The following is a 6,744-nucleotide window of genomic DNA, read 5'->3' as shown; positions in this document are numbered from 1 at the left end:
CTGAACTGCGAGCAGCACCTCGGCCCCCTCGAGCAGTCAGCACGTGCACCGAGGACTGTGCGCAGCCTGCAGAGGAGGGGCGGCTGCCCGCGAGTCCCCAGCTCCTTTCAGCCGCTCTCCTTCCTTGCTTTTTCTCTTTGTGGGGCTTGGATCGGGGGGGTTGCTTGTCTATGACTATGGTGCCTTTGGGATAGTGAGGGTCACCCTAAGAACCCCTATATGCACCCATCCCCATGTGAGCCTACTCTCCCAGACAGCTGTACCCCCCATTGGGGCCTTTCTTTGCCCGCCCACCACACAAGTCTTCTTCTCCTTTCCGCTGGGTTCTACCCCGTCACTAATTTCGTTACAGGAATTCATGTTGGTCAAAGCTCTCTGGGTTGTACGCAACAGAAACTCACTTCAAACTAAGGAGGAGAAACTTCTGGAAATCATGGAACTGGGTTAGCTCACAAAAATAAAGAGCAGCCTGGCGGGTGTGGCTCAGCGTTTGAGCATCAGACCCCATGAACCAGGCGACAGCAGTTTGATTCCTGGGTCAGGGCACATGCCCGGTTGTGGGTGTATCCCCAGTAGGGGGGTGTGCAGGAGGCAGCTGATCAATGTATGTTTATTCTGATGCTTCTGATCAGCTGTACACTTATCTAGGGCAAATTACCAAATACATTTTACATTTCTTCAGGACTGGGGTTTTTCCATGGCTTCAAATTTGGGGTCTTCAAATCTGAAGTCAGGGAACGCATTCATGTCTGCTTTACCATACATTTGCTTAATCTTAAAAAGTTCCCTTTCTAGGTCTTGCTGATACTCTGGGCCATCAACAACAGGCCCTCCAGATGACTGTCGCTTAGTTTTGTATTCCCTAATCTTGTCCACGAAGAGTCTCTGTAGAGGATCAAGCTCCTTATTAAATGCCACTGCTGTAACGCCAGTATTCCTCCTCAAATGGACTGAGATCGCAGACTGGATGACAGAGGAGAACCTGAAGAGCCTCTGAAGAAGCATCGCTATTCTGTGATGGACAAGGAGCGTCTTAGAGCGGTCTTGTGAATATTTATTGAGAATAAAAAAATCAAAACACACTGGAAATTTTTAAATGTCGACAAAGGTCACAAATACCACAAAAATCCAGAAGAATATCTTAACTTTTTAAAATCAACTGGCTGATAACACTTCTGGAATAAGTTTGCCCTGCTCCTTTTATCTGCTTGGTCCTTGATCCCCTCTCCAAATGACAATAATTTTGTACAATAATTGTCCCCAAGAGAATAAAAACTAGTTCAGTCTTTCTTCTAGAGAGTGGATAGAAATCCATGACTGACAGTGGAAGGCAGAAAACATGCCGCCCCACTCAGGTGTGCTCACTGTTGGCAGGACTGACACCTGTCCTTGCGCTAGTAAGACAGGAGCTCTGGCAAATTACATTTTTGCGTGATTCCCAACAAAAGAAAAGATACACGGCCTCTTTAAATTTCCTAAACTGTATAATCAGATCTATTCCTCCACACTTCCATTTTGACTAGACGACAATGAAAACAGAATCGTCGTCTCAAATTTTTCTATTTCTGATTAGCTCAATGCACAGAATTCTTCCAAAACTTCCTCTCCTCAACTTTCCAGAGACAGCTGACACTCGGAGCTATACGGTCTGATTGTATGTTAACCTGATCACACTTTCCCAGTCTGTCTTCCCACAGGAAAATGACCATGGGCTGCGAGGAGGGAGCGGGGGGAGAGTAAAACAGAGCGAGCAGCCCGGAGGCCCTCGAAGCCGTCGGGCCTAGGACGGCAGTGGCTTAGCCTAGGGTAGTCGTGGCAGACACGGGAAATGATCAGGCTCAGACCTATTTTGAAGGGAGAGCTGGTAGGATTTGCTAATTAGCTGTGGGAGGCAAGAAGCAGCTGAGGGTGTGCCAAGTAGACAATATGACCATTTTCACATAGCATTACTCCGAGTGCTAATTGAACGAGTGTTTGTAATTGTGCCTAGCAGGATGCCTGGAACACGGCTAGAGCGCAATAAACATTAGTTGAATCTGAGCCTTGTTTATATTACTTTAAAAAAACAAAAAACCCAGAAGAACAAATGAGAAAAATGAATCATATGGCAGCCCCTACATTGTTACTGGCTTGACTGGGCATGACGACAGCATGCATGTCTGAAAATTCCTCTCACTGGCCCCTACGTATCTGCTGGGGACAAGACAAGAGAACAAACCAAGCAAACAATTAAAATAAGATACAATCAAAAGAGAATATAGAGTGCAATCTTATAGTCACCTAGATAAACACAAACTCACACGAAAGAAGCTATTTAAGGGAGTCACATCAGTGCGAATGTGGAGCTCCCAAAGACTCATTCTGACAAGGCCTGCTGGGGATTTTTAATTACCGACCACACTGACCCTACCCACAGCCCTAAACGTCCTTTATAATTCCTCGGGCTAGCCAGCTTGACGCTATACCCTGTAGCAGGTAATTTTAAATTTGAGAAATTCTTATTATTTCAAATCTGTGCATTAAATGAAATATTACTATTTACATTATATCGTTTCACCATTTGCTTAAATTTGCACCAAATAAGGTCTTAATACACAACAAAATAGCAACATAAATTATTTCTAGTTTAGTGAGGTTCTGCATGTTTCTTCCTTTTTTATCTGTATTTTGTAAAATTTTTGCAATAAACATTTATTATTTTGCGGTAAGGGGAAAATAAGTATTTTTAAAACACTAAGGGAAAAAAGCTAAGAAAAACTGAAGTGGAAATATTACTTGACAATACTGCAGTAGTAATAACCTCTTAGTGAATATAAATACAGTTGAAGCTAAAGCTTTAATTAAGCAGAATAATTGGGGATAAGTAAGGTTTGGAACATCCTAATGGTTCAGTAGGATATAGATTTTAGTTGTTTATATATTAACATCATCTTTGGCCCCTGCCTTCCTCTTCTCTCCCAATCTCCCCTTTTCGACTCCCTTCTCTCAAGAATATAGCATAATTTATCAGGAACTTCCAATATGCCACATGCAAGGCTTTATAATTAGCATTTAGAACATGGGGCCTTAAAAAAATCTTAAGGATTTTTAAATCTTAAATATCTCTGGTAAGAGAGATTTAAGTCAGTATTTACTACAAAATGTGAAAATTTCCTTAAAGAATGTGGCAAATATTGCAGGTCGGCTAGCATAATACTTATGTACTCCAATTCCCTTTCCCTTTCCTTCCTCTCCTATCAAGACTGAAGAGGTACAAACCCGCTTTTCCAGAGATACTTGCAACTCAGGGTAGCCACGTGACACATGCCTGACCAAAGAGAAATGAACAGATATCTTCTGGGAATTTCTGGGAAACTACCCCTGCCGGCTGGTTCCTGCCTGGAATGTAGACGTGATGGTTGGAGTGGCAGCAGCGATCTTGGGACATAAGGAAAAAAAGTCAAGAGAATCAATGAGGCTTCACCCTCACCTCCTTGTACCACTGATCTAATGCCAAATATCATACACCCTCAGACATTTTTGCATTAGAAAAAGAGAAACCTTTTAATATTTATGCCTGTGACAAGTTCAGCTTTCTGCTACAAAGGGAAGTCCTAACAGGTCCATCTGTAGATCACTTCCTAAAGTGGCTTATTGCCTCCAACTAAATATTTACTCCTTTCTGTTCCTAAACTAGCTTTTTTCCCCCTGATCTGACAAATTGGGAAAATACTGGTTAGCTGACGGCTCTGGAAAACTGAAAATGTCTACCAAAAAAAACCCATACTAGGCTTCTCAGACCCAATGCAAAAATTAATATATTATGCATTTTTAGAAGAGGGAAGAAAACAAAATGGCACATGAAATAAATGAAATAAAATCGCAAGCCTGAAGAGTATCATAAACAATAGTTGGGAGAGAGGCCCTCAGAGTCAATAGTCTTCGCATTTAAGAAGCCCTGTGTTGTCCACAAACCTTTCCGTGTCCACCAACCAGCTTTGCCATATGAGAGGAAAAGGCCATGATAACATGAAAAGGCCACTAAGTCCTGACTTAGAGGTTGTTTGCTTCTAAGTCTATGGCCAGGAAGGTATCTGCATCCCCTCCACCCCCCACAAGAAGAGCGCAGGAGAGGTGGAGGCCCTGAGACGGTGATGGACAGAAGACAATCTCACCAAGATTGCAGCCCATAAAATGCAATTGGCAACATCTGCTCAATCTAGTGTAGATAAACAGTGAACTATTTTCCATCTCATTAACTGAGAGGATGAGATATTAAATAAACCCCAGGGGCCTCGTGCTTTTTTATCACATTTAAGACTGGTCCCAGAATTGCTGCATTAGCTAATCCTTACAATGGTTTAGCATCTAAAATCCTACACAGTCTCCTCTCTTTCTCTCTCTCTCTCTCTCTCTCTCTCTCTCACACAAATTCCCAAGTGGCTTAAACCAAAAGTTCCTGCTTAATCTGACTGTCTCTCTAATTACTAGTCACTTAGCTTAAATTATTAACCGTGTCTTCAACAGTGATATATGATACCTGTAGGTCTCCAAACAGGATTCGAATAGAATTATCTAATTCTATTAACTGCAAACAACTGCCCATTAAATATTTATTAGCCAGCTTGCATTTATTGAAGATAGATTGGAGTGTCAGCAAACCTCTGGGTTCCCTCTTCCCAGAGCTCTGTCACCGGGAAGGCTCGGCCGAACCAGCTCATCAGAATCGTGCCTATTGATCAACTGCCAATTACCTGTTTAATCAAAATCAATGGAAATGAAAAGAGTTTAAAAGAACCTACAAGGTACGGTATGGATTTTTTAAGTACTTGGTTAAATGAGTAAATTGGTTAAAATCTAGCTAACTTGATTGTAAACACCTCAAGTTTACTTCACCATGGGGAAAACGGCTGGCGGTTAAATAATTAGATTTTCTTTCTCAGACCGGTGAATTGTATTTTTAATAAAGGCGTCGAGGAACTGTCAGTTGCAGCCACCCAGGAGGGATGCTTTCGGAAGCCACGTTTTCAGATTAAAATGCCTTCTTTCTCAAAGCCGCATGAAAGAGAGCCTGGCACCTCTGGCAGGCAACCCTCCCTCAGATGGTAAGCATGTGGGCAGTTCCAGACAATTAGATTATCAAGATGGCAAGTGATCATTCACTAAAAATGCAAGAACCATCTGGATTCTCCCAGGGGACCCGGGGAGAGCGAACAAGGAAAGTCATTGCTCTGTATAAGCCTCTTCAACATGAATCATTCAACCCAGATTTTAAATCAGCGAAGGGCCACCATGAAGAATGTAAAAGGAAGAATGTCATCTAACTCATGGTCAAGTAGTTTCCCAAATCAAAGGTAGTCTGGTCAAAGGAAAGCAGGAACTGCTGCAGCAAACAATAAGTAGTGGCATCTGCTTTTGCTTCTTAAATTCAACCTCAGACAACTGCCCTGCAGGTTGACTTTTGAGAAAATACTCCTGACTAGAGGCAAAATAACTAAGATAGACACGACATCAGCATCGGGAATCTCTGGTTATTAAAAACAACGCAACAGGAAAATAAATTTTGTTACATTCATACACTGGAAATAAAGTATTGGGACGCAAATGGTCAGACAATTACAACAAGGGAAATGGACTGGTTTCATAAACATCATGTTGAATGAAAGAGCCAGACCACAAAAGAACAGATTCTATCTGATTGAATTTACATAAAATTTAAACACAGGCAACATTAAGCTGTGTTTTAAGTAGAACGGCATGTGGTTACCTTTGGGAGTGGGGAAAGGGGGAGCGGCTGGGAAGGGAGATGCTGAAGTACTTGGCCATGTCCTGTGCGTGGTCGACAAGCCGGTTACACAAATCTAGTCACTTGGGGGAAATTTTTGGACTTTTCTAAACTTCAGTAAAAGAGTTTACTTTCCAAAAAGTAAAGCAACAGAGTGATGTTTTTTGGGAGCGGGGGAGGGTCTTAGGCAAGTCACTTATCACTGGACCTTGAAGTTTCCATCATGTGAAAATAAGCATTAGGCAAGATGGCCTTCAGATTTCTAATGCAAAACATGCCCTGATTCTACAGAAGATCACTAGTCTCACACGGACAAAATGAATCAATAAATCTATAATGACATCAACCCCATTTTTAGCAATCAAATAGCTTCCCCTACCCCTTCACTCTGTTCTTTACCCTTTATTTAAATAGTAAAACACACTTTTTTGGCAGCACGCATACATAGAGAATCCTCCCTCCCGATACATGAATAGATTATGGGTAGATAGATACATATATCCAGTCATCCATTCATGCTTGCAATCATACGTATAGAAAGATATTCTTATAAAGCCAGACAAAAAGAAGGGGTAGAGAACTTTCTCACTCTCCAGAACCTGCCCTTCAAGTTTCTTTCATCTCTTTATTCACATGGAAATATTTCATCTTTGAGTTATGTTAACCCAGGAGAGTCCATGATTCTGAAATGAGACTGGAATGGGCTCCTAAGGAATGTAAAAAAAAATCCTGCCCTAAAATATCTTGTCAGTACAGCAACCTAAGTGCCTGACGTTCCCACCATTGCAGCATCTTCTTGGGTTACTCAGCCCTTCACCTGGCAGAGAACTGGGCTCTGAAGATGGGCGACAGCCCACAAGCTTCCTCCACATGGAAGGGGGGTCCAGGCCAGGAGCCTGGTGCATCTAGAAGAGAGGATGCTGACATTCGGACCCAACACGGCACTTCCCGGCCAGCCCAGAACCAAAAGGCAAGAGAAG

At 42.3% G+C, this 6,744-nt stretch overlaps 1 pseudogene; it reads right to left on the bottom strand.

The window, feature by feature from the left end:
• Positions 1 to 678: 678 nt before the first annotated feature.
• Positions 679 to 1,005, bottom strand: LOC107537870 (ATP synthase peripheral stalk subunit F6, mitochondrial pseudogene; annotated as a pseudogene).
• Positions 1,006 to 6,744: the final 5,739 nt, after the last annotated feature.

Source organism: Miniopterus natalensis, chromosome 4 (assembly GCF_054644295.1).
Source record: "Miniopterus natalensis isolate mMinNat1 chromosome 4, mMinNat1.hap1, whole genome shotgun sequence".
Lineage (NCBI taxonomy): Eukaryota > Metazoa > Chordata > Mammalia > Chiroptera > Miniopteridae > Miniopterus > Miniopterus natalensis.
Note: the sequence above shows the minus strand (reverse complement) of the source record. Positions and strands in the feature narration are given on the sequence as shown.